This window comes from Phyllobates terribilis, unplaced genomic scaffold (assembly GCF_046119375.1).
Source record: "Phyllobates terribilis strain yellow unplaced genomic scaffold, ASM4611937v1 Scaffold_3__8_contigs__length_932513732, whole genome shotgun sequence".
Classification (NCBI taxonomy): domain Eukaryota; kingdom Metazoa; phylum Chordata; class Amphibia; order Anura; family Dendrobatidae; genus Phyllobates; species Phyllobates terribilis.
In genome coordinates this window covers 633908618-633935455 of record NW_027362763.1, presented here as the reverse complement: position 1 = coordinate 633935455, position 26838 = coordinate 633908618, and positions in this window count along the sequence as shown.

Genomic DNA, 26838 nt, shown 5'->3' with positions numbered 1-26838 from the left:
CAGGATTAGTAAGGCAGACCGTCGGACCTCAGACTAGCAGGCAGGTAGCAAGAAATCAGGCAGGAATCTGGCAGGTAACTGGCAGGTAACTGGCAACGGGACCTGAGGGCTGAAGCACAGGTGAGACACAGGTGCAAACAACATTGCTTGGGCACCTCCATTTTGGAGGAGGTGCCTTTTATATGGGAGGTCCTCCGGCAATTGGCCGGGGACTCCTTAGGACGGCGCGCGCGGTCCCTTTAAGAGAGGGGGAGCGAGCGCGCGCGCGCCCTAAGCACACTGCCGGGGAAGGAGCGCGCGCCGGAAGCAGCGGGGAGAGCAGCGCTGGAGGACGCCGCGCCGGGAGCGGGGAGGTGAGAGGGACGGCGTCTCTGCCTGGAATGGGGCAGAGACGCCGATGCTACAGTACCCCCCCCTTTAGGCCCCCTCTTTTTTTGGCTAGAAAGAAATTTTTCAAGGAGAAGCGGGGCGTTGATGTTCTCCCTGGGTTCCCAAGTTCTCTCCTCAGGACCAAACCCCTTCCAATCTACCAGAAAAAAGGTTTTTCCTCTTACCCTCTTGGAGGCCAGAATACTCTCTACCTCAAAGATGTCATCAGCGGAAACCGGAGCAGGAGGGGCACCTGGATTTTTGGAAAAAGAGTTAAAGACAACGGGTTTGAGGAGAGATACGTGGAAGGAGTTGGGGATCCGTAGGGTGGCCGGGAGTTTTAATTTGTAGGCCACAGGGTTAATTTGCCTGAGGACTTCGAAGGGACCGATGAATCGAGGGCCCAACTTGTAGGAGGGTATTTTGAGCCGCACATGTTTGGATGAGAGCCAAACCTTGTCTCCCGGACGGAATTGGGGCGGATCCAGACGTCTCTTATCAGCATATCTCTTCATCCGCTCAGAGGAGAGAAGAAGAGCGGACCTGGTGCTCTCCCAAATAGTAGAAAATTCGCTGACAAGAGACTCCGCAGCAGGGTTGTCCACAGAAACGGAGACAGGAAGTGGAATCCGGGGATGTTGACCACCAACTATAAAGAACGGGGATTTGGAAGAGGACTCGCTCTCATGGTTGTTATAAGAGAACTCGGCCCACGGTAGGAGATCCACCCAGTCCGAGTGGTGAGCATCCACGAAGTGCCGGAGGTAGCTGGACAAGATTTGATTGATCCGCTCCACTTGACCATTGGACTGAGGGTGGTAAGCGGAGGAGAAATCCAGGGTAATGTCCAGCAGCTTACAAGTGGCTCTCCAGAAACGAGAGGTGAACTGAACCCCACAATCCGACACGATGTGGAGGGGCAGACCATGGAGACGGAAGATGTGGCGGATAAAGTCTTTAGCCAACTCGGGTGCAGACGGAAGACCAGGCAGGGGAATGAAGTGGGCCATCTTAGAAAAACGGTCAGCGACAACCCAAATGACGGTACAACCGGCAGAAACTGGAAGGTCGGTGATAAAGTCCATAGCGATGTGTTGCCAAGGAGCAGCAGGTACGGGAAGGGGCAGGAGATGGCCGGCAGGTAGATGTCGGGGAACTTTGTTACGGGCACAGGATGGACAGGCCGCGACGAAGTCTACCACGTCCTTACGTAGGGTAGGTGTTAGAACCTTGCTGTTAGTTTTTTTTTTCCTTTGCTGGTCACATGACCTTGTTGGCCTATTTAATCCTGCTCCGCCCTTCTGGCTTTGCTGGACTTCATTGTATATCTACTTTCTAGCTAGCCTGTGCTCTGTATCTAACTCTGTTAGTTTGCTTGGTCTACGGACCTCTATGTTCCATCTATTTTGTTTGTTCGTCTGTCTGCTACTATTTCTGTTAGGAGGTGTCCCATATTCCTCCCAGTCCTTAGTACTTGTAGGGATTCCCTCCCCACATCTATAGGTCTTCGTACAGACTAGATTAGGACTTTAGCAGGTCTGATCGCAGGATCAGGTTCCCTGTTACATCGTAGGGATTCAGCTGAGTCTCATAGTAGGGACAGATCTCCTCTCTTTCCTTAGCTTTGGTAGCAGAACATAACAGTAAGTCCAGCCAGCAAATTCTCTAAGGAAAGATTTTTCTGTTCCATCATGGTGTCGGTTCAGGATTTGGCTCATCGCCTGCAGGGACTCTCTCTGGAGGTGGCCGAGCTCCGTCAGCACGTGAGTAACTGTCCTGGAGCACATTTCTTGGAGCCTAAGGTATGTTTGCCGGATTTGTTTTTTGGTGAACACCGAGAATTTTTTTCATTTAAAAATGCTTGCTTATTGTATTTTCGTTTGAGACCTAAGTCCTCTGGGGATGAATCCCAGCGCGTAGGGTTCATAATGTCACTTTTGCGCAAAGAGCCTCAGGAGTGGGCCTTTTCTTTGCAACCTAGTGATTCATGCTTCAGATCAGTGGATAGTTTTTTTTCTGCTTTGGGACTATTATATGATGATCCTGACCGTGTCGCATCAGCTGAGACTGAGTTGAGACGTCTAAAACAAGGATCGGGTAATGTGGAAAAATATTGTACACATTTTCGTCGTTGGTCCACTCAAACAGGGTGGAACGATTCTGCTCTGAAAAGTCTATTTCTTGCTGGGCTCAGTGAAAGGGTTAAAGACCTGCTAATTGCTTATCCCACACCTGAAGATTTGCAACAGGCTATGCAATTAGCTATACGGGTGGATAGAAGACTGCGTGCTAGGGTTAATGAGAGCAAATCCTCTGCTATGTCAGTTTCTGGTTATGATAATGTGTGTACTAACAGTGGTGAACCGATGGAGATTGGATCGGTGGCACCTCGCTCTCAAGAAAAAGACCGTCGTTTTTCGCAGGGCTTGTGTTTCTATTGCGGAAAATCTGGTCATTTGATTAAAGGCTGTGAGCTTCGTATGAAGAAAGAAAAAAAAATGGTCAGTCACGCCCGTATTGCCTGTTTAAATTCCAAGGGTATATTTTTAGCTGCTTCCACGATTGCTCAGGAAAAATTAATGGAATTTCGGGTGTTTGTTGATTGCGGGTCTACACTGAATGTAATTGATGGGGGATTCGTGGAAAAACTCAATTTAAAACCTGAACCTTTCTCATCCCCCATTGCTGTGGTTTCTGTGGATGGCTCCCCTTTGAAGAATATTACTCTCAAGGTCAGTGAATTTCCTCTCACTATTAATGGTGTTCACCATGAGAAATTGGATTTGGTAGTGTTGAATAACTTGCCTTCTCCAGTAATATTGGGTTTGCCCTGGTTAAAATTTCACAATCCTGTACTGGATTGGTCTACCAGTGAAATTAAATCCTGGAGCCATAAATGTTATGACAAGTGTTGTAACGGGCGTATTGCAGCTTTGGATAGGGGAGAATTGCCTGTTCCTATTCAGGATTTTTGGAGAGTTTTTTCTGAGAAGGAATCGCAGGTTTTGCCTCCCCATAGAGACTATGATTGTTCTATTGAATTTGTCCCTGGAGCGACTCTTCCTAAGAGTCGTTTATTTAACCTTACTATTCCTGAGAGAAAGGCTTTGGAGGAATACATGCAGACAAGCTTGGCCGCCGGTCACATTAGGCCCTCTAAGTCTCCTGTGGCGGTTGGATTTTTTTTTGTAAAAAAAAAGGACGGCGGTTTACGTCCTTGTCTGGATTTTCGTGAGATTAACAAAATTACGGTACGCAATCCTTACCCACTGCCATTGATTCCTGATCTGTTTAACCAGTTATTGGGGGCCAAGTGGTTCTCTAAAATTGACCTTAAGGGGGCATACAATCTGTTGCGCATGAAGGAGGGTGATGAATGGAAGACTGCTTTTAACACTCCTGTGGGTCATTTTGAGAATCTGGTTATGCCTTTTGGTCTTACTAATGCTCCTGCATTTTTTCAGAATCTGATTAATGACATCCTTAGACCTTTGATCGGTAAAAATGTGGTTGTGTATTTGGATGACATTTTGATTTATTCGCCAGATCTGGAGTCTCATTGGCGGAGCGTGCGTGAGGTATTACAGTTATTAATGGACAATTCGCTTTTTGCTAAGCTGGAGAAATGTGAGTTCGCTGTACAGAGAATTAGTTTTTTGGGCTACATTATCTCCAGCAAAGGTTTTGAGATGGATCTGGTTAAGGTTCAGGCTGTGCAGGAATGGCCTAGGCCTATTGGTTTGAAATCGATACAGAGGTTTTTGGGTTTCGCCAATTACTATAGAAAGTTCATAAAAAATTTTTCTAGTATTGTCAAACCTCTGACTGATCTCACCAGGAAAGGTGCTGATGCGGTTCAGTGGTCTTCTGAGGCCATTGAAGCTTTTGTGTATCTCAAGGAGAGGTTCACCTCTGCTCCCATTCTTATGCAGCCTGATGTTACTAGGCCGTTTTTGGTTGAGGTTGATGCTTCCTCTGTGGGGGTTGGCGCAGTATTGTCTCAGGATAACGGGGATGGATTACATCCCTGTGCCTTTTTTTCAAAAAAATTTTCGGAGACTGAATTGAATTACGATATTGGTAATCGGGAATTATTGGCTATTAAACTCGCATTTGAACACTGGCGCCACTTCTTGGAAGGTGCGGAATTTCCCGTTCAGGTTCTTACGGATCATAAAAATCTGATATATCTTGATGCTGCCAAGCGCCTGAATGCCCGTCAGGCTAGGTGGGCACTGTTTTTCTCGCGGTTTAATTTCTCCGTTACTTACATCCCTGGTACTAAGAATGTTAAGGCGGATGCCTTGTCTCGCAGTTTTTCTCCCATAATCGGTGCTGAGAAAGAGGAAAACATTTTACAAGAAGGTGTTGTGATAGCTGCTTTAGACTCCGTTTTGGAAGATGAGATTCTTAAAGCTCAGGAGAATGCCCCATCTAACACTCCTCATGGGAGGTTGTTTGTGCCTGAGACCTTTAGGAGAGATTTGTTTGTTGAGTGTCACGAATCTCGGTTGGCAGGTCATCCCGGAATCTCTGAGACCAAGAAACTGGTGGGTCGCAGTTTTTGGTGGCCTGGATGGCAGAAGGAAGTCATTAAGTGGGTGCGCCAATGTACTATATGTGCTAGATCTAAGTCCTCACATACTCCTGCTGCGGGGTTGCTTTGTCCTTTGGAGGTCCCCAGTGCTCCTTGGACACATTTGGCTATGGACTTTATAACTGACCTTCCCCCCTCTGAGGGTTTTACTGTCATCTGGGTGGTCGTGGACCGTTTTAGCAAGATGTGTCACTTGGTTCCCTTCGTCAAACTGCCCTGCGCTAAAACTCTCGCTAAGGCCTTTGTCAAGGAAATTGTCAGACTTCATGGCGTTCCTACTGACATTGTTTCTGATAGGGGTCCTCAGTTCGTGGCTCGTTTTTGGCGTGCCTTTTGTGACAGGTTGGGAATTCATTTGTCGTTTTCGTCCGGATATCATCCTGAATCTAATGGCCAGACAGAAAGGAAAAACCAGGATGTTGAGCAGTTCTTGCGTTGTTTTGTGGCAGACAATCAAGAGGGGTGGTCTGAGTTTCTGCCACTTGCCGAATTTGCTCTGAACAATCATACATCTTCTTCTGCTGGTTGTTCGCCTTTTTTTTGTTGTTCTGGGAGACATCCGTCGTTTGGGTCGTTCTCCAAGTTGGGATCTGCCGTGCCTGAGGAGGAGAATTTTTCCGGTGATTTGGAAAGAGTTTGGACGGATGTGCGTGGTAATCTTCAGGAGGCCAACAGAAAATCTAAAGACTACTTTGATAGGAAACGACAGGAGGTTTTGTTCGCTGTTGGTGACATGGTTTGGTTGTCCTCTAGGAATCTGCGGTTGAGGATTCCTTCTAAGAAATTGGGTCCCAAGTTTGTAGGGCCCTTTAAGGTGCTTCAGGTTGTCAACCAATCTGCTGTTAGGTTGGAGGTTCCTACCTCCTGGAGAATTAATCCGGTCTTTCATGTCTCTCTGTTAAAAAAAGCTGTTGTGTCGGATGGTGACGCCTCTGCCTCTGTTCCTCCGGTGGTGGAGGACGGGGAATATGAAATTTCTCGCATCCTTGACTCTAGACGGTATAGAGGTAGTTTGCAGTATCTTGTGGCCTGGAAAGGTTTCGGACCCGAGGATAACTCTTGGGTGAGGTCAGATGATGTTTCCGCGTCCAGACTTATCAGAGCGTTTCACAGGAGATTTCCTGATAAGCCTGGTCCTAGGGGATCCGGAGGATCCTCTTAGAAGGGGGGGTACTGTTAGAACCTTGCTGTTAGGTTTTTTTTTCCTTTGCTGGTCACATGACCTTGTTGGCCTATTTAATCCTGCTCCGCCCTTCTGGCTTTGCTGGACTTCATTGTATATCTACTTTCTAGCTAGCCTGTGCTCTGTATCTAACTCTGTTAATTTGCTTGGTCTACGGACCTCTATGTTCCATCTATTTTGTTTGTTCGTCTGTCTGCTACTATTTCTGTTAGGAGGTGTCCCATATTCCTCCCAGTCCTTAGTACTTGTAGGGATTCCCTCCCCACATCTATAGGTCTTCGTACAGACTAGATTAGGACTTTAGCAGGTCTGATCGCAGGATCAGGTTCCCTGTTACATCGTAGGGATTCAGCTGAGTCTCATAGTAGGGACAGATCTCCTCTCTTTCCTTAGCTTTGGTAGCAGAACATAACAGTAGGCCACCAGTAATGCCGGGCAATAAGTTGAAAGGTCTTCTTTTGGCCAGCATGGCCAGCTAGTTTAGAAGAATGTCCCCAGCGAAGAACCCTCTCCCGATCTGGCACAGCTATGAACGTCTTAACGGGTGGTAGACGAGTTAGATCCAAGGGAGCCACATTCATCACCTTGGAGGAGTCGATGATGTGCGTAGGTTCCTCCTCTTGGTCGGAGGACAGGAAGGACCGAGACAAGGCATCAGCTTTGACGTTCTTGTCCGCCGGACGGAAATGAAGAGTGAAGTCGAAGCGGGCAAAAAACAACGACCACCGGGCCTGGCGAGGATTGAGCCTCTGGGCATTTTGGAGATATGCCAGGTTTTTGTGATCCGTGTAGATAATTACCGGGTAGAGAGCCCCTTCAAGCAGATAGCGCCACTCTCCTAGTGCCAATTTGATGGCTAGCAATTCCCGGTCTCCAATGGAGTAGTTGCGCTCCGATGAGGAGAAGATTTTGGAGAAGAAGCCGCACGTTACCATTCTCCCGGTAGAAGACTTCTGGGTGAGCACCGCTCCGGCTCCGGAGGAGGAAGCATCAACCTCCAGGTAGAATTGTTTATTACAGTCCGGACGGTGCAGGACGGGAGCAGAGGCGAAGGCTTTCTTTAGGGAAAGGAAGGCCTCCTCGGCTTCAGGCGACCATATCCTGGGGTTAGCCCCCTTACGGGTAAGTGCAGATATGGGAGCAGTCCGAGACGAGAAGTGTGGGATGAAAAGACGATAATAATTAGCGAAGCCCAGGAATCGCTGTATCGCCTTCAAACCTTCAGGACGAGGCCATTTTAGAACGGAAGAGAGCTTCTCGGGATCCATTTGCAGACCAGTTTGGGAGATGACATAGCCCAAGAACGGAAGGGAGGTCTGATCGAAGAGGCACTTCTCGTATTTGGCGTAAAGGTGGTTCTGCCGAAGCCTAAGCAGGACCTGACGAACATCCCTCCGGTGTGTGGGGAGATCCGGAGAGAAGACCAAGATATCGTCCAGGTATACCACTACGCAGGAGTACAGGAGGTCACGGAAGATGTCATTGACTAGTTCCTGAAAGACCGCGGGAGCATTACAGAGACCGAAGGGCATCACAAGGTACTCGTAGTGACCGCCCCGGGTATTGAATGCCGTCTTCCACTCGTCTCCTTGACGGATACGGACCAGATTATACGCTCCTCGAAGATCCAGCTTGGAGAAGATTCTGGCGCCCTTGAGCCGGTCAAACAATTCGGAGATGAGTGGCAGGGGATATTTGTTTTTACTGTAATGAGATTGAGTCCTCTGTAGTCAATACAGGGATGTAGCGAGCCGTCTTTCTTTTTGACAAAGAAGAATCCGGCTCCAGCCGGGGAGGTAGATTTTCGGATAAATCCCCTAGCCAGATTCTCTTCAATGTACTCAAACATGGCTCGGGTCTCGGCTGCAGATAACGGGTAGATACGCCCACGGGGAGGAGTGGTGCCAGGTACCAGGTCGATCGGGCAATCGTATGGCCTATGGGGCGGCAACGTCTCAGCTTCCTTCTTACCAAAGTCATCCGCATAGGCCCAGTAGGGAGCCGGGAGACCAGGTAAGTTAGCTGGAGTAGGCTGAGGGCGAAGTGGACGGACCGGAACCAGGCAGGTCCTATGGCAGTCAGGACCCCATCGGAGTACTTCACCGGACCGCCAGTTTAATACGGGTTCATGTGTCTGGAGCCAAGGTAGACCTAGCAACAAGGAGTGAGAAAGTCCGGACAGCACATGGAATGAGATCTCCTCAGAGTGCAGCATTCCCACCTGTAGGGTTAGAGGTTCGGTGACGAGCAGGATGGTCTCCGAGAGAAGTCTTCCATCCACGGAGGCAACAGACAATGGCTCAGCCAGGGACTTGGTGGGAATATGATATCTCTCTACCAGAGACTGGGCGATGAGGTTTCCAGCAGCTCCAGAATCCAGATGGGCGAGTTCAAAGAGATGGTTCTCTCCCCAAGCGATAGAGACCGGTAAGGTCAGAGACGGAGAGGGCTTACTTTTGTCTAGGATGACCTCTCCGAGTGGTCCTAGACACTGGCGTTTCCCAGCTTTTCCGGGCAGGAACGGATGAAGTGCTTCTTACTGCCACAATAGAAACAGCTTCTCTCGGCTCGGCGAGATTCTTGGCGAGAACCGACCATCTTGGTCTGGTCGACTTGCATAGGCTCAGGAGAGACGGAGGGAGTGACGGGTTGCTGAAAAGTAGGAGCTAGGCGTGGAAACCTCCTCTCACGGGTGACCTCTTTGGCACGCTCCTGGAACCGCAGGTCAATCCGGGTGGCAAGAGTTATCAGGTCATCGAGGGTGGTAGGAATGTCCCGACCGGCAAGTTCATCTTTAATACGGCCGGACAGACCCTCCCAGAAGACGGAAACCAGAGCGTCATTATCCCAGGCCAGCTCCGAGGCAAGGGTACGGAACCGTATGGCATATTGGCCCACGGTGAGACTCACCTGACGGAGGCGTAGCAGTGATGATGCGGATGAGGTTTTCCGTCCGGGTTCGTCGAAGACTTTCCGGAAAGCCGTGAGAAAAGCAGGCAAGTTGGACACCAGGGGGTCTCCTCTCTCCCATAGAGGATTTAGCCAGGCCAGGGCCTCCCCGGTGAGATGGGACATGATGAATGCAATTTGGGCTCGGTCGGAGTTAAACTGATGGGACAATAGTTCAAAGTGCAGGGTGCACTGATTTATGAAGCCCCGAGCCTGGGCGGAGTCGCCTCCGAAGCGAGGAGGTGCAGAAAGCCGGGGTCCAGGGTAGGATATCATGGTATTAGTGGGCAGCGGAGCTGCCGGATTGCGAGACATGGCACTGGCGGAGGTTGCTGGTGGAGCAGTCAGAGTGTCCAGGCGAGTATTGACATTCCGCAGGTGACCCAGGATGGACTCCTGTTGGGACCTTTGACGGGACAGTTCATGACACAGGTCCGAAAGCGAGGGAGCTTGGGTGCCACCGGGTTCCATGGCCCGAGCAAACTGTAACGGGTCTGGGAGGCGGAACCTCTGAGCTACTATACAAGGGGGCGGTCCTTGTAAGGGAGCGGGTGGCGACCAGGGAAGACGGGCTGGAAGTCTCAGCAGGTGAACGGGACAGTCTCTGAGTGAACGGGACAGTCTCTGAGTGAACGGACTGGAGGACACGGCAAGTGACCGGGGCAGTCTCTAGGTATAGGGTTGGTACGACCTGTGGCGGCTGAAGATAGACGTGAGCTCCCAGGTGAGCAGGCGAGAGTCTCTGGATGAACGGGTGGTCACAGCATGTGACGGCGGAGCCTCCAGGAAGACCAGCGGACAGGCGACAGATGAGCGCTCCCAGGTGAGCGGGCAGAAGTCTCTGGACAGGCGGGTGGTCACAGCACGTGACGGCCGAGCCTCCGGGTAGGCAAGCAGACAGGTAGCAGATGAGCGCTCCCAGGTGAGCGGGCAGAAGTCTGTGGACAGGCAGGTGGTCACAGCACGTGACGGCGGAGCCTCCAGGTAGGCTAGCAGGCAGGTAGCAGATGTGCGCTCCCAGGTGAGCGGGCAAGCTGGTCCTTAGACAGACTGACAGGATTAGTAAGGCAGACCGTCGGACCTCAGGCAAGCAGGCAGGTAGCTGATGTGCGCTCCCAGGTGAGCGGGCAGACTGGTCCTTAGACAGACTGACAGGATTAGTAAGGCAGACCGTCGGACCTCAGACTAGCAGGCAGGTAGCAAGAAATCAGGCAGGAATCTGGCAGGTAACTGGCAGGTAACTGGCAACGGGACCTGAGGGCTGAAGCACAGGTGAGACACAGGTGCAAACAACATTGCTCGGGCACCTCCATTTTGGAGGAGGTGCCTTTTATATGGGAGGTCCTCCGGCAATTGGCCGGGGACTCCTTAGGACGGCGCGCGCGGTTCCTTTAAGAGAGGGGGAGCGCGCGCGCGCCCTAAGCACACAGCCGGGGAAGGAGCGCGCGCCGGAAGCAGCGGGGAGAGCAGCGCTGGAGGACGCCGCGCCGGGAGCGGGGAGGTGAGAGGGACGGCGTCTCTGCCTGGAATGGGGCAGAGACGGCGATGCTACATATATCCCACGGGGGTAAAATTGAAAAAAGTTGAATTACATTTTTTTTTGGACTTAGTAAATTTTCTGCCGTTTATCAGACTTTCAGAGAGGGGAAATGTCAGTGAGCATTCCGATTTCAGTTCCAGAGCGATTCGCACGATGAGTCCTTGATATTTAGTCGTTTTCAGCCAATTTTCTGAATTTTTGAAAATTTCACTTTTTTTGTGAAAATATCCGCAAATTGAGGGAATAATATGTGTGAGGGTACCCCAGGAGAGTTCCAAATGTGTGTTGGTAGAATATATATCCCACGGGGGTAAAATTGAAAAAAGTAAAAAAAAAATTTTTTTTGGACTTAGTCATTTTTCCGTAGTTTATCAGACTTTCAGAGAGGGGAAATATCAGTGAGCGTTCCGGTTTCAGTTCCAGAGCGATTCGCCCAATGAGTCCTTGATATTTAGTCGTTTTCAGCCAATTTTCTGAATTTTTGAAAATTTCACTTTTTTGTGAAAATATCTGCTAAATGAGGAAATAATATGTGTGAGGGTACCCCAGGAGAGTTCCAAATGTGTGTGGGTAGAGTATATATCCCACGGGGGTAAAATTGAAAAAAGTAAAAAAAAATATTTTTTTGGACTTTGTCATTTTTCCGTAGTTTATCAGACTTTCAGAGAGGGGAAATGTCAGTGAGCTTTCCGATTTCAGTTCCAGAGCAATACGCCCGATGAGTCCTTGATATTTTGGAGTTTTCAGCCAATTTTCTGAATTTTTTAAAATTTCACTTTTTTGTGAAAATATCCGCTAAATGAGGGAATTATATGTGTGAGGGTACCCAAGGAGAGTTCCAAATGTGTGTGGGTAGAATATATATCCCACGGGGGTAAAATTGAAAAAAGTTGAAAAAAATTTATTTTGAACTTAGTCATTTTTCCGACGTTTATCAGACATTCAGAGAGGGAAAATGTCAGTGAGCATTCCGATTTCAGTTCCAGAGTGATTCGCCCGATGAGTCCTTGATATTTAGTCTTTTTCAGCCAATTTTCTGAATTTTTTAAAATTTCACTTTTTTGTGAAAATATCTGCTATATGAGGGAATAATATGTGTGAGGGTACCCCAGGAGAGTTCCAAATGTGTGTGGGTAGAATATATATCCCACAAGGGTAAATTTGAAAAAAGTTGAAAAAAAAATATATTTTTTGACTTAGTCATTTTTCCGGTGTTGATTAGACTTTCAGAGAGCGGAAATGTCAGTCAGCATTCCGATTTCAGTTCCAGAGTGATTCGCCCGATGAGTCCTTGATATTTAGTCGTTTTCAGCCAATATTCAGAATTTTTGAAAATTTCACTTTTTTGTGAAAATATCCGCTAAATGAGGGAATAATATGTGTGAGGGAACCCCAGGAGAGTTCCAAATGTGTGTGGGTAGAATATATATCCCAAGGGGGTAAAATTGAAAAAAGTTTAAAAAAATTTTTTTTTGGACTTAGTCATTTTTCCATAGTTTATCAGACTTTCAGAGAGGGGAAATGTCAGCGAGCGTTCCGATTCCAGTTCCAGAGCGATTCGCCCAATGAGTCCTTGATATTTAGTCATTTTCAGCCAATTTTCTAAATTTTTGAAAATTTCACTTTTTTGTGAAAATATCCGCTAAATGAGGGAATAATATGTGTGAGTGTTCCCCAGGAGAGTTCCAAATGTGTGTGGGTATAATATATATCCCACGGGGGTAAAATTGAAAAAAGTTGAAAAGAATTTTTTTTTGGACTTAGTCATTTTTCCGGCGTTTATCAGACTTTCAGAGAGGGGAAATGTAATTAAGCATTCCGATTTCAGTTCCAGACCGATTCACCCGATGAGTACTTGATATTTAGTCGTTTTCAGCCAATTTTCAGAATTTTTGAAAATTTCACTTTTTTGTGAAAATATCCGCTAAATGAGGGAATAATATGTGTGAGGGTACCCCAGGAGAGTTCCAAATGTGTTTGGGTAGAATATATATCCCACAGGGGTAAAATTGAAAAAAGTTGTAAATAATTTTTTTTTAGACTTGGTCATTTTTCCGGCGTTTATCCGACTTTCAGAGAGGGAAAATGTCAGTGAGCATTCCGATTTCAGTTCCAGAGCAATCGCCCAATGAGTTCTTGATATTTAGTCATTTTCAGCCAATTTTCAGAATTTTTGAAAATTTGACTTTTTTGAAAAAATATCCACTAAATGAGGGAATAATATGTGTGAGAGTACCCCAGGAGAGTTCCAAATGTGTGTGGGTAGAAGATATATCCCACAGGGGTAAAATTGAAAAAAATTTTTTTTTGGACTTACTCATTTATCCGTAGTTTATCAGACTTTAAGAGAGGGGAAATGTCAGTGAGCGTTCCGATTTCAGTTCCAGAGCGATTCGCCTAATGAGTCCTTGATAATTATTCATTTTCAGCCAATTTTCTGAATTTTTGAAAATTTCACTTTTTTGTGAAAATATCCGCTAAATGAGGGAATAATATGTGTGAGGGTACACCAGGAGAGTTACAAACGTGTGTGAGTAGAATATATATCCCACGGTGGTAAAATTGAAAAAAGTTGAAAAATTTTTTTTTTTTAGACTTATTCATTTTTCCGTAGTTTATCAGATTTTCAGAGAGGGGAAATGTCAGTGAGCGTTCCGATTTCAGGTACAGAGTGATTCGCCCAATGAGTCCTTGATATTTATTCGTTTTCAGCCAATTTTCGGAATTTTTGAAAATTTCACTTTTTTGTGAAAATATCCGCTAATTGAGGGAATAATATGTGTGAGGGTACCCCAGGAGAGTTCCAAATGTGTTTGGGTAGAATATATATCCCACGGGGGTAAAATTGAAAAAAGTTGTAAATAATTTTTTTTTAGACTTGGTCATTTTTCCGGCGTTTATCCGACTTTCAGAGAGGGAAAATGTCAGTGAGCATTCCGATTTCAGTTCCAGAGCAATCGCCCAATGAGTTCTTGATATTTAGTCATTTTCAGCCAATTTTCAGAATTTTTGAAATTTTGACTTTTTTGAAAAAATATCCACTAAATTAGGGAATAATATGTGTGAGGGTGCCCCAGGAGAGTTACAAACGTGTGTGGGTAGAATATATATCCCACGGTGGTAAAATTGAAAAAAGTTGAAAAAATTTTTTTTTTAGATTTAATCATTTTTCCGTAGTTTATCAGACTTTCAGAGAGGGGAAATGTCAGCGAGCGTTCCGATTTCAGTTCCAGAGCGATTCACCCAATGAGTCCGTGATATTTAGTCATTTTCAGCCAATTTTCTGAATTTTTGAAAATTTCGCTTTTTTGCGAAAATATCCGCTAAATGAGGGAATAATATGTGTGAGGGTACCCCAGGAGAGTTCCAAATGTGTGTGGTTAGAATATATATCCCACGGGGGTAAAATTGAAAAAAGTTAAAATAAAATTTTTTTTGGACTTATTCATTTTTCAGTAGTTTATCAGACTTTCAGAGAGGGGAAATGTCAGTGATCGTTCCGATTTCAGTTCCAGAGCGATTCGCCCAATGATTTCTTGATATTTAGTCATTTTCAGCCAATTTTCAGAATTTTTGAAAATTTGACTTTTTTGTAAAAATATCCGCTAAATGAGGGAATAATATGTGTGAGGGTACCCCAGGAGAGTTACAAACGTGTGTGGGTAGAATATATATCCCACGGTGGTAAAATTGAAAAAAGTTGAAAAATTTTTTTTTTTAGACTTATTAATTTTTCCGTAGTTTATCAGACTTTCAGAGAGGGGAAATGTCAGTGAGCGTTCCGATTTCAGTTCCAGAGCGATTCGCCCAATAAGTCCGTGATATTTAGTCGTTTTCAGCCAATTTTCAGAATTTTTGAAAATTTCACTTTTTTGTGAAAATATCTGCTAAATGAGGGAATAATATATGTGAGGGTACCCCAGGGGAGTTCCAAATGTGTGTGGGTAGAATATATATCCCACGGGGTAAAATTGAAAAAAGTTGAAAAGAATTTTTTTTTGGACTTAGTCATTTTTCTGGCGTTTATCAGACTTTCAGGGAGGGGAAATGACAGTGAGCATTCCGATTTCAGTTCCATAGCGATTCGCCCGATGAGTCCTTGATATTTAGTCGTTTTCAGCCAATTTTCTGAATTTTTGAAAATTTCACTTTTTTGTGAAAATATCCACTAAATGAGGGAATAATATGTGTGAGAGTACCCCAGGAGAGTTCCAAATGTGTGTGGGTAGAAGATATATCCCACAGGGGTAAAATTGAAAAAAATTTTTTTTTGGACTTACTCATTTATCCGTAGTTTATCAGACTTTAAGAGAGGGGAAATGTCAGTGAGCGTTCCGATTTCAGTTCCAGAGCGATTCGCCCAATGAGTCCTTGATAATTATTCATTTTCAGCCAATTTTCTGAATTTTTGAAAATTTCACTTTTTTGTGAAAATATCCGCTAAATGAGGGAATAATATGTGTGAGGGTACCCCAGGAGAGTTCCAAATGTGTGTGGGTAGAATATATATACCACGGGGGTAAAATTGAAAAAAGTTGTACATAATTTTTTTTTAGACTTAGTCATTTTTCCGGCGTTTATCAGACTTTCAGAGAGGGAAAATGTCAGTGAGCATTCCAATTTCAGTTCCAGAGCGATTCGCCCGATGAGTACTTGATATTTAGTTGTTTTCAGCCAATTTTCAGAATTTTTGAAAATTTCACTTTTTTGTGAAAATATCCACTAAATGAGGGAATAATATGTGTGAGGGTACCACAGGAGAGTTCCAAATATGTGTGGGTAGAATATATATCCCACGGGGGTAAAATTGAAAAAAGTTAAAAAAAAAATTTTTTTGGACTTGGTCATTTTTCCGGCGTTTATCAGACTTTCAGAGAGGGGAAATGTCAGTGAGTATTCCGATTTAAGTTCCAGAGCGATTCGCCCGATCAGTTCTTGATATTTAGTCGTTTTCAGCCAATTTTCTGAATTTTTGAAAATTTCACTTTTTTGTGAAAATATCCACTAAATGAGGGAATAATATGTGTGAGGGTACCCCTGGAGAGTGCCAAATGTGTGTGGGTAGAATATATATCCCACGGGGGTAAAATTGAAAAAAAAAAATTTTTGGACTTGGTCATTTTTCCGGCGTTTATCAGACTTTCAGACAGGGGAAATGTCAGTGAGCGTTCCGATTTCAGTTCCAGAGCGGTACGCCCTATGAGTCCTTGATATTTAGTAGTTTTCAGCCAATTTTCTGAATTTTTGAAAATTTCACTTTTTTGTGAAAATATCCACTAAATGAGGGAATAACGTGTGTGAGGGTACCCCAGGAGAGTTCCAAATGTGTGTGGGTAGAATATATATCGCACAGGGGTAATATTGAAAAAAGTTGAAAAAAAAATTTTTTTGGACTTAGTCATTTTTCCGGCGTTTATCAGATTTTCAGATAGGTAAAATGTCAGTGAGTGTTCCGATTTCTGTTCCAGAGCGGTACGCCCGATGAGTCCTTGATATTTAGTAGTTTTCAGCCAATTTTCTGAATTTTTGAAAATTTCTCTTTTTTGTGAAAATATCCACTAAATGAGGGAATAACGTGTGTGAGGGTACCCCAGGAGAGTTCCAAATGTGTGTGGGTAGAATATATATCCCACGGGGTTAAAATTGAAAAAGTTGAAAAATTTTTTTTTTAGACTTACTCAATTTTCCGGCGTTTATCAGATTTTCATATAGGGGAAATGTCAGTGAGCGTTCCGACTTCAGTTCCAGAGCGATTCGCCCGATGAGTACTTGATATTTAGTCATTTACAGCCACTTTTCTGAATTTTTGAAAATTTCACTTTTTTGTGAAAATATCCACTAAATGAGGGAATAGTATGTATGAGGGTTCCCCAGGAGAGTTCCAAATGTGTGTGGGTAGAATATAAATCCCACGGGGGTAAAATTGAAAAAAGTTGAAAAATTTTTTTTTTTAGACTTAGTCATTTTTCCGGCGTTTATCAGATTTTCAGAGAGGGGAAATGTGTCAGTGAGCATTTCGATTTCAGTTCCAGAGCGATTGTCCCGATGAGTCCTTGATATTTAGTCGTTTTCAGCCAATTTTCTGAATTTTGAAAATTTCACTTTATTGTGAAAATATCCACTAAATGAGGGAATAATATGTGTGAGGGTACCCCTGGAGAGTGCCAAATGTGTGTGGGTAGAATATATATCCCACGGGGGTAAAATTGAAAAAATTTGAAAAAAAATTTTTTTTGGACTTAGTCATTTTTCCGGCGTTTATCAAACTTTCAGATGGGAAATGTCAGTGAGCATTCCGACTTCAGTTCCAGAGCGATTCGCCCGATGAGTCCTTGATATTTAGTCATTTTCAGCCAATTTTCAGAATTTTTGAAAATTTCATTTTTTTTGTGAGAATATCTGCTAAATGAGGGAATAATATGTGTGAGGGTACCCCAGGAGAGTTCCAAATGTGTGTGGGTAGAATATATCTCTCACGGGGGTAAAATTGAAAAAAGTTGAAAAAAATTTTTTTTTGGACTTAGTCATTTTTCCGGCTTTTATCAGACTTTCAGAGAGGGGAAATATGAGTGAGCGTTCCGACTTCAGTTCCAAAGCGATTCGCCCGATGAGTCCTTGATATTTAGTCGTTTACAGCCAATTTTCTGAATTTTTGAAAAAGTCACTTTTTTGTGAACATATCCACTAAATGAGGGAATAGTATGTGTGAGGGTTTCCCAGGAGAGTTCCAAATGTTTGTGGGTAGAATATAAATCCCAAGGGGGTAAAATTGAAAAAATTTGAAAATTTTTTTTTATGGACTTACTAATTTTTCCCGCGTTTATCAGACTTTCAGAGAGGGGAAACATCAGTGAGCTTTCCGATTTCATTTCCAGAGTAATTCGCCCGATGAGTCCTTGATATTTAGTCGTTTTCAGCCAATTTTCTGAATTTTTGAAAATTTCACTTTTTGTGAAAATATCCACTAAATGAGGGAATAGTATGTGTGAGGGTTCTCCAGGAGAGTTCCAAATGTGTGTGGGTAGAATATAAATCCCAAGGGGGTAAAATTGAAAAAATTTGAAAAAAATTTTTTTTTGGACTTAGTCATTTTTCCGGCGTTTATCTTGCTTTCAGAGAGGGGGAAATGTCAGTGAGCATTTCGATTTCAGTTCCAGAGCGATTTGCCCGATGAGTCCTTGATATTTAGTCATTTTCAGCCAATTTTCTGAATTTTTGAAAATTTCACTTTTTGTGAAAATATCCACTAAATGAGGGAATAGTATGTGTGAGGGTTCTCCAGGAGAGTTCCAAATGTGTGTGGGTAGAATATATATCCCACGGGGGTAAAATTGAAAAAAGTTGAAAAAAGCTTTTTTTGTACTTAGTCATTTTTCCGGCGTTTATCAGACTTTCAGAGAGGGGAGATGTCAGTAAGCATTCCGATTTCAGTTCCAGAGTGATTCGCCTGATGAGTCCTTGATATTTAGTTGTTTTCAGCCAATTTTCAAAATTTTTGAAAATTTCACTTTTTTGTGAAAATATCCGCTAAATGAGGGAATAATATGTGTGAGAGTACCCCAGGAGAGTTCCAAATGTGTGTGGGAAGAATATTAATCCCAAGGGGGTAAAAGTGAAAAAAATTGAAAAAAAATGTGTTTTTGGACTTAGTCATTTTTCCGGCGTTTATCAGACTTTCAGAGAGGGGGAAATGTCATTGAGCGTTCCAATTTCAGTTGCAGAGCAATTCGCCCGATGAGTCCTTGATATTTAGTCGTTTTCAGCCAATTTTCTGAATTTTTGAAAATTTCACTTTTTTGTGAAAATATCCGCTAAATGAGGGAATAATCTGTGTGAGGGTACCCCAGGAGAGTTCCAAATGTGTGTGGGTAGAATATATATCCCACGGGGGTAAAACTGAAAAAAGTTTAACATTTTTTTTTTGGACTTAGTCATTTTTCCGGCGTTTATCAGACTTTCAGAGAGGGGAAATGTCAGTGAGCGTTCCGATTTCAGTTCCAGAGCGAGTCGCCCGATGAGTCCTTGATATTTAGTCGTTTTCAGCCAATTTTCTGAATTTTTGAAAATTTTACTTTTTTGTGAAAATATCCATTAAATGAGGGAATAGTATGTGTGAGGGTTCCCCAGGAGAGTTCAAAATGTGTGTGGGTAGAATATAAATCCCAAGGGGGTAAAATTGAAAAAAATTTAAAAAAAATTTTTTTTGGACTTAGTCATTTTCCCGGCGTTTATCAGACTTTCAGAGAGGGGAAATGTCAGTGAGCATTCCGATTTCATTTCGAGAGCGATTCGCCTGATAAGTCCTTGATATTTAGTCGTTTTCAGCCAATTTTCTGAATTTTTGAAAATTTCACTTTTTTGTGAAAATATCCACTAAATGAGGGAATAGTATGTGTGAGGGTTCGCCGGTAGAGTTCCAAATGTTTGTGGGTAGAATATAAATCCCACGGGGGTAAAATTGAAAAAATGTAAAAAAAAATTTTTTTTTGGACTTAGTCATTTTTCCGGCGTTTATCAGACTTTCAGAGAGGGGAAATGTCAGTGAGCGTTCCGATTTCAGTTCCAGAGCGATTCGCCTGATGAGTCCTTGATATTTAGTCATTTTCAGCCAATTTTCTGAATTTTTGAAAATTTCACTTTTTTGTGAAAATATCCACTAAATGAGGGAATAGTATGTGTGAGGGTTCCCCAGGAGAGTTCCCAATGTTTGTAAGTAGAATATAAATCCCAAGGGGGTAAAATTGAAAAAATTTGAAAAAAAATTTTTTTTGGACTTAGTCATTTTTCCGGCGTTTATCAGACTTTCAGAGAGGGGAAATGTCAGTGAGCGTTCCGACTTCAGTTCCAGAGCGATTCACCCGATGAGTACTTGATATTTAATCGTTTACAGCCAATTTTCAGAATTTTTTAAAATTTCACTTTTTTTGTGAACATATCCACTAAATGAGGGAGTAATATGTGTGAGGGGTCCCCAGGAGAGTTCCAAATGTTTGTGGGTAGAATATAAATCCCAAGGGGGTAAAACTGAAAAAATGTGAAAATTTTTTTTATTGTACTTAGTCATTTTTACGGCATTTATCAGACTTTCAGAGAGGGGAAATGTCAGTGAGCATTCCGATTTCAGTTCCAGAGCGATTCGCCCGATGAGTCCTTGATATTTAGTCGTTTTCAGCCAATTTTCTGAATTTTTGAAAATTTCACTTCTTTGTGAAAATATCCGCTAAATGAGGGAATAGTATGTGTGAGGGTTCTCCAGGAGAGTTCCAAATGTGTGTGGGTAGAATATAAATCCCACGGGGGTAAAATTGAAAAAAATTGAAAAAAAATTTTTTTTTTGACTTAGTCATTTTTCTGGCGTTTATCAGACTTTCAGAGAGGGGAAATGTCAGTGAGCGTTCCGACTTCAGTTCCAAAGCGATTCGCCCGATGAGTCCTTGATATTTAGTCGTTTACAGCCAATTTTCTGAATTTTTGAAAATGTCACTTTTTTGTGAACATATCCACTAAATGAGGGAATAGTATGTGTGAGGGTTTCCCAGGAGAGTTCCCAATGTTTGTGGGTAGAATATAAATCCCAAGGGGGTAAAATTGAAAAAATGTGAAAAAAAAATTTTTTTGGACTTAGTCATTTTTCCGGCGTTTATCAGACTTTCAGAGAGGGGAAATGTTAGTGAGTGTTCCAATTTCAGTTCCAGAGCGATTTGCCCGATGAGTCCTTGATATTTAGTCGTTTTCAGCCAATTTTCTGAATTTTTGAAAATTTCACTTTTTGTGAAAATATCCACTAAATGAGGGAATAGTATGTGTGAGGGTTCTCCAGGAGAGTTCCAAATGTGTGTGGGTAGAATATAAATCCCAAGGGGGTAAAATTGAAAAAATTAAAAAAAAAAATTTTTTTTTTTTTTTTGGACTTAGTCATATTTCCGGCGTTTATCAGACTTTCAAAGAGGGGAAATGTCAGTGAGCGTTCCGATTTTAGTTCCAGAGCGATTCGCCCGATGAGTCCTTGATATTTAGTCGTTTTCAGCCAATTTTCTGAATTTTTGAAAATTTCACTTTTTTTGTGAAAATATCCGCTAAAGGAGGGAACAATATGTGTGAGGGTACCCCAAGAGAGTTCCAAATTTGTGTGGGTAGAATACAAATCCTACGGGGGTAAAAGTGAAAAAATATGAAAAAAATTTTTTTTTGGAATAAGTCATTTTTCCAGCGTTTATCAGACTTTCAGGGAGGGGAAATGTCAGTGAGCATTCCGATTTCAGTTCCAGAGCGGTTCGCCCAATGAGTCCTTGATATTTAGTCGTTTTCAGCCAATTTTCTGAATTTTTGAAAATTTCACTTTTTTGTGAAAATATCCACTAAATGAGGGAATAATACGTGTGAGGGTACCCCAGGAGAGTTCCAAATGTGTGTGGGTAGAATATATATCCCACGGGGGTAAAATTGAAAAAAGTTGAAAAAAACTTTTTTTGGACTTAGCCATTTTTCCGGCGTTTATCGGACTTTCAGAGAGGGAGAAACGTCAGTGAGCATTCCGATTTCAGTTCCAGAGCGATTCGCCCGATGAGTCCTTGATATTTAGTCGTTTTCAGCCAATTTTCTGAATTTTTAAAAATTTCACTTTTTTGTGAAAATATCTACTAAATGAGGGCATAGTATGTGTAAGGGTTCCCCAGGAGAGATCCAAATGTGTGTGGGTAGAATATAAATCCCAAGGGGGTAAAATTGAAAAAAATTGAAAATTTTTTTTTATGGACTTACTAATTTTTCCCGCGTTTATCAGACTATCAGAGAGCGGAAACGTCAGTGAGCTTTCCGATTTCATTTCCAGAGTAATTCGCCCGATGAGTCCTTGATATTTAGTCGTTTTCAGCCAATTTTCTGAATTTTTGAAAATTTCACTTTTTGTGAAAATATCCACTAAATGAGGGAATAGTATGTGTGAGGGTTCTCCAGGAGAGTTCCAAATGTGTGTGGGTAGAATATTAATCCCAAGGGGGTAAAAGTGAAAAAAATTGAAAAAAAATGTGTTTTTGGACTTAGTCATTTTTCCGGCGTTTATCAGACTTTCAGAGAGGGGGAAATGTCATTGAGCGTTCCAATTTCAGTTGCAGAGCAATTCGCCCGATGAGTCCTTGATATTTAGTCGTTTTCAGCCAATTTGCTGAATTTTTGAAAATTTCACTTTTTTGTGAAAATATCCGCTTAATCAGGGAATAATATGTGTGAGGGTACCCCAGGAGAGTTCCAAATGTGTGTGGGTAAAATATAAATCCCAAGGGGGTAAAATTGAAAAAAATTGAAAATTTTTTTTTATGGACTAATTTTTCCCGCGTTTATCAGACTATCAGAAAGGGGAAACGTCAGTGAGCTTTCCGATTTCATTTCCAGAGTAATTCGCCCGATGAGTCCTTGATATTTAGTCGTTTTCAGCCAATTTTCTGAATTTTTGAAAATTTCACTTTTTGTGAAAATATCCACTAAATGAGGGAATAATATGTGTAAGGGTAACCCAGGAGAGTTCCAAATGTGTGTGGGTAGAATATATGTCCCACGGGGGTAAAATTGAAAAAACGTAAACAAAAATTTTTTTGGGGACTTAGTCATTTTTCCGGCGTTTATCAGACTTTCAGAGAGGGGAAATGTCAGTGAGCGTTCCGATTTCAGTTCCAGAGCGATTCGCCTGATGAGTCCTTGATATTTAGTCATTTTCAGCCAATTTTCTGAATTTTTGAAAATTTCACTTTTTTGTGAAAATATCCACTAAATGAGGGAATAGTATGTGTGAGGGTTCCCCAGGAGAGTTCCCAATGTTTGTAAGTAGAATATAAATCCCAAGGGGGTAAAATTGAAAAAATTTGAAAAAAAATTTTTTTTGGACTTAGTCATTTTTCCGGCGTTTATCAGACTTTCAGAGAGGGGAAATGTCAGTGAGCGTTCCGACTTCAGTTCCAGAGCGATTCACCCGATGAGTACTTGATATTTAATCGTTTACAGCCAATTTTCAGAATTTTTTAAAATTTCACTTTTTTTGTGAACATATCCACTAAATGAGGGAGTAATATGTGTGAGGGGTCCCCAGGAGAGTTCCAAATGTTTGTGGGTAGAATATAAATCCCAAGGGGGTAAAACTGAAAAAATGTGAAAATTTTTTTTATTGTACTTAGTCATTTTTACGGCATTTATCAGACTTTCAGAGAGGGGAAATGTCAGTGAGCATTCCGATTTCAGTTCCAGAGCGATTCGCCCGATGAGTCCTTGATATTTAGTCGTTTTCAGCCAATTTTCTGAATTTTTGAAAATTTCACTTCTTTGTGAAAATATCCGCTAAATGAGGGAATAGTATGTGTGAGGGTTCTCCAGGAGAGTTCCAAATGTGTGTGGGTAGAATATAAATCCCACGGGGGTAAAATTGAAAAAAATTGAAAAAAAATTTTTTTTTTGACTTAGTCATTTTTCTGGCGTTTATCAGACTTTCAGAGAGGGGAAATGTCAGTGAGCGTTCCGACTTCAGTTCCAAAGCGATTCGCCCGATGAGTCCTTGATATTTAGTCGTTTACAGCCAATTTTCTGAATTTTTGAAAATGTCACTTTTTTGTGAACATATCCACTAAATGAGGGAATAGTATGTGTGAGGGTTTCCCAGGAGAGTTCCCAATGTTTGTGGGTAGAATATAAATCCCAAGGGGGTAAAATTGAAAAAATGTGAAAAAAAAATTTTTTTGGACTTAGTCATTTTTCCGGCGTTTATCAGACTTTCAGAGAGGGGAAATGTTAGTGAGTGTTCCAATTTCAGTTCCAGAGCGATTTGCCCGATGAGTCCTTGATATTTAGTCGTTTTCAGCCAATTTTCTGAATTTTTGAAAATTTCACTTTTTGTGAAAATATCCACTAAATGAGGGAATAGTATGTGTGAGGGTTCTCCAGGAGAGTTCCAAATGTGTGTGGGTAGAATATAAATCCCAAGGGGGTAAAATTGAAAAAATTAAAAAAAAAAATTTTTTTTTTTTTTTTGGACTTAGTCATATTTCCGGCGTTTATCAGACTTTCAAAGAGGGGAAATGTCAGTGAGCGTTCCGATTTTAGTTCCAGAGCGATTCGCCCGATGAGTCCTTGATATTTAGTCGTTTTCAGCCAATTTTCTGAATTTTTGAAAATTTCACTTTTTTTGTGAAAATATCCGCTAAAGGAGGGAACAATATGTGTGAGGGTACCCCAAGAGAGTTCCAAATTTGTGTGGGTAGAATACAAATCCTACGGGGGTAAAAGTGAAAAAATATGAAAAAAATTTTTTTTTGGAATAAGTCATTTTTCCAGCGTTTATCAGACTTTCAGGGAGGGGAAATGTCAGTGAGCATTCCGATTTCAGTTCCAGAGCGGTTCGCCCAATGAGTCCTTGATATTTAGTCGTTTTCAGCCAATTTTCTGAATTTTTGAAAATTTCACTTTTTTGTGAAAATATCCACTAAATGAGGGAATAATACGTGTGAGGGTACCCCAGGAGAGTTCCAAATGTGTGTGGGTAGAATATATATCCCACGGGGGTAAAATTGAAAAAAGTTGAAAAAAACTTTTTTTGGACTTAGCCATTTTTCCGGCGTTTATCGGACTTTCAGAGAGGGAGAAACGTCAGTGAGCATTCCGATTTCAGTTCCAGAGCGATTCGCCCGATGAGTCCTTGATATTTAGTCGTTTTCAGCCAATTTTCTGAATTTTTAAAAATTTCACTTTTTTGTGAAAATATCTACTAAATGAGGGCATAGTATGTGTAAGGGTTCCCCAGGAGAGATCCAAATGTGTGTGGGTAGAATATAAATCCCAAGGGGGTAAAATTGAAAAAAATTGAAAATTTTTTTTTATGGACTTACTAATTTTTCCCGCGTTTATCAGACTATCAGAAAGGGGAAACGTCAGTGAGCTTTCCGATTTCATTTCCAGAGTAATTCGCCCGATGAGTCCTTGATATTTAGTCGTTTTCAGCCAATTTTCTGAATTTTTGAAAATTTCACTTTTTGTGAAAATATCCACTAAATGAGGGAATAATATGTGTAAGGGTAACCCAGGAGAGTTCCAAATGTGTGTGGGTAGAATATATGTCCCACGGGGGTAAAATTGAAAAAACGTAAACAAAAATTTTTTTGGGGACTTAGTCATTTTTCCGGCGTTTATCAGACTTTCAGAGAGGGGAAATGTCAGTGAGCGTTCCGATTTCATTTCCAGAGCGATTCGCCTGATGAGTCCTTGATATTTAGTCGTTTTCAGCCAATTTTCTGAATTTTTGAAAATTTCACTTTTTTGTGAACATATCCACTAAATGAGGGAATAGTATGTGTGAGGGTTCCCCAGGAGAGTTCCAAATGTTTGTGGGTAGAATATAAATCCCAAGGGGGTAAAATTGAAAAAATGTGAAAAAAAATTTTTTTTGGACTTAGTCATTTTTCCGGCATTTATCAGACTTTCAGAGAGGGGAAATGTCAGTCAGCGTTCCGATTTCAGTTCCAGAGCGATTCGCCCGATGAGTCCTTGATATTTAGTCGTTTTCAGCCAATTTTCTGAATTTTTGAAAATTTTACTTTTTTGTCTAAATATACACTAAATGAGGGAATAGTATGTGTGAGGGTTCCCCAGGAGAGTTCCAAATGTGTGTGGGTAGAATATAAATCCCAAGGGGTTAAAACTGAAAAAATTTTAAAATAAAATTTTTTTGGACTTAGTCATTTTTCCGGCGTTTATCAGACTTTCAGAGAGGGGAAATGTCAGTGAGCGTTCCGATTTCAGTTCCAGAGCGAGTCGCCCGATGAGTCCTTGAAATTTAGTCTTTTTCAGCCAATTTTCTGAATTTTTGAAAATTTTACTTTTTTGTGAAAATATCCACTAAATGAGGGAATAGTATGTGTGAGGGTTCCCCAGGAGAGTTCAAAATGTGTGTGGGTAGAATATAAATCCCAAGGGGGTAAAATTGAAAAAAATTGAAAAAAAATTTTTTTTGGACTTAGTCATTTTTCCGGCGTTTATCAAACTTTCAGAGAGGGGAAATGTCAGTGAGCGTTCCGACTTCAGTTCCAGAGCGATTCGCCCGATGAGTCCTTGATATTTAGTCGTTTACAACCACTTTTCTGAATTTTTGAAAATTTCACTTTTTTGTGAACATATCCACTAAATGAGGGAATAGTATGTGTGAGGGTTCCCCAGGAGAGTTCCAAATGTTTGTGGGTAGAATATAAATCCCACGGGGGTAAAATTGAAAAAATGTAAAAAAAAAATTTTTTTTGGACTTAGTCATTTTTCGAGCGTTTATCAGACTTTCAGATAGGGGTAATGTCAGTGAGCGTTCCGATTTCAGTTCCAGAGCGATTCGCCCGATGAGTCCTTGATATTCAGTCGTTTTCTGCCAATTTTCTGAATTTTTGAAAATTTCACTTTTTTGTAAAAATATCCACTAAATGAGGGAATAGTATGTGTGAGGGTTCCCCAGGAGTGTTCCAAATGTTTGTGGGTAGAATATAAATCCCAAGGGGGTAAAACTGAAAAAATTTGAAAACAAAATTTTTTTGGACTTAGTCATTTTTCCAGCGTTTATCAGACTTTCAGATAGGGGTAATGTCAGTGAGCGTTCCGATTTCAGTTCCAGAGCGATTCGCCCGATGAGTCCTTGATATTTAGTCGTTTACAGCCACTTTTCTAAATTTTTGAAAATTTCACTTTTTTGTGAACATATCCACTAAATGAGGGAATAGTATGTGTGAGGGTTCCCCAGGAGAGTTCCAAATGTTTGTGGGTAGAATATAAATCCCACGGGGGTAAAGTTGAATAAATTAAAAAAAAAAATTTTTTGGACTTAGTCATTTTTCCGCCATTTATCAGACTTTCAGAGTGGGGAAATGTCAGTGAACGTTCCGATTTCACTTCCAGAGCGATTCGCCCAATGAGTCCTTGATATTCAGTCGTTTTCTGCCAATTTTTCAGAATTTTTGAAAATTTCACTTTTTTGTGAACATATCCACTAAATGAGGGAATAGTATGTGTGAGGGTTCCCCAGGAGAGTTCCAAATGTTTGTGGGTAGAATATAAATCCCAAGGGGGTAAAATTGAAAAAATGTGAAAAAAAATTTTTTTTGGACTGTCATTTTTCCGGCATTTATCAGACTTTCAGAGAGGGGAAATGTCAGTGAGCGTTCCGATTTCAGTTCCAGAGCGATT